The 1495-nt window shown below is 35.5% G+C and overlaps 1 protein-coding gene across 1 annotated transcript in view; it reads right to left on the reverse strand.

Annotated features, from left to right (window-relative positions):
* Window positions 1-464: 464 nt before the first annotated feature.
* The window catches only part of LOC106516082 (testis-expressed sequence 264 protein), a 59664-nt gene continuing 58633 nt past the window's right edge, over window positions 465-1495 (reverse strand). Inside the window, exon 5 of the mRNA XM_014006267.1 lies at window positions 465-746. The gene's annotated coding sequence lies outside the window, so the exon portion shown is untranslated. The remainder of the gene's footprint in view (window positions 747-1495) is intronic.

Consider the following 1495-nt stretch of genomic DNA (forward strand, 5'->3'; position numbering starts at 1 on the left):
TCGACCCACAGACTGGACACTCCTTGTGACCGTGTCCTCTGTCTGAAAGGTGGGCAGGAGTAAACAGGAAGAAGGGAACTGAACTGAAAAGACGAGCAACACAAACAAAACTTAGACACTGAGAACAGAAAAGCAGACGTGAAAAAGAAAGTGCTAAAATATTCAGCAACTTAAAACATCCAAGAGCTCGATAGAGTCTAAACATTTCAATTTTTGTAAGTTGCTGATTAAAATGAAAACTTTTTGTAAAATATGCCTTAAATATTTTTATGACCAGTTTTCTGCATTTACAGGTTATAATAAATGAGATTTTTATGGTAAACAAAAACAGTTAACGTTATTTGTCTATCTGCATTTGCATTTAGGTGTCATTGTTTAATTTAGATTTCTACATATTTGTCTCCCAAACAGATAAAGTTTGGAATATTAATTACCAAACAGAAATAAAAWTTTTTCCAGAGGAATAAATTATCAAAAAGAAACATGTTTATTTGTCAGAATATAAACCAATGCATGAGTCAAAGCAGGGCCAACACGCAGGCTGAAGCAAAAATCCGTAAATTAAACCAGAAACAAAGTTGTTGAAGGAAACAGTCTGAACTTTTTGTTTTAAAAAGTGATCGTTTCAACCTAAAACTTTGCAGTCGATGTGACAAGAGTCATCAGAGGGAAAGACAAGCTGAAATCCTCAGGATCACAAAGATATTTGCAGGAAAACGTGTGAAAGCAGATGTTTCCAGGCTTTCCTGAAGATGCAGGAAAAAAAGTCATGAATACAACATGTGAAGCCACTGACAGCAGTACAGCTGTTCTGCTCTGTGGAGGTCAGAGCTGATCTGCTGAAAAACAACCTTTTTCAAATTTATTTATAAAAGTAGCTTTATTTTATTTATTTATTTATTTATTTATTTATTTTGGTGAACTGTCCTCGAAGTGTCTGCAGATTCCAGTGGCACATGGTGGAGATGGTCTAATTCCTTGAAGGCATTACTGAATGTAAAAAGACACAATAAACCCATCTCCCACTGCCAATAGGCAAAAGTGGGGYGACAATGTTTTTGCCTATTTCCGTGTGTTAATTTGTCTGTACTGTTAGCAAAATAACACATAAACCACTGAATGGATATAAATGAAACTCTCAGAAAAGAATAATTGGATCTACGTTTAAAGCAGAGATTCTTAACCTATGGGCCGCGGCCCACAGCACCACCTTGAGGGCCTCAAAAGATCAACAGTTTTTAACTTTGGGSYGCAGAGTGCTGCGGGACCGCATTGATTTTGAATAATGTGCAATACACTTTCTCACCACTAGTAGCAGTAGTGCGCCACTCAGATGTTTAACAACCTTTTTAATATGTAGAAGAAGAACCTTAGCTACCTGCTGAAAATGGAAAGTTATTTTAAATGAAAAGTAGAAGCAAAAAATGAAGGTAATCCATCAAAAAAAAAATAAATAAATAAAAAAAAAAAGCCAAAGCCTGTCACTAATATGAAG

This window comes from Austrofundulus limnaeus, unplaced genomic scaffold (assembly GCF_001266775.1).
Source record: "Austrofundulus limnaeus strain Quisiro unplaced genomic scaffold, Austrofundulus_limnaeus-1.0 Scaffold35, whole genome shotgun sequence".
In the NCBI taxonomy this organism is placed as follows: Eukaryota; Metazoa; Chordata; class Actinopteri; order Cyprinodontiformes; family Rivulidae; genus Austrofundulus; species Austrofundulus limnaeus.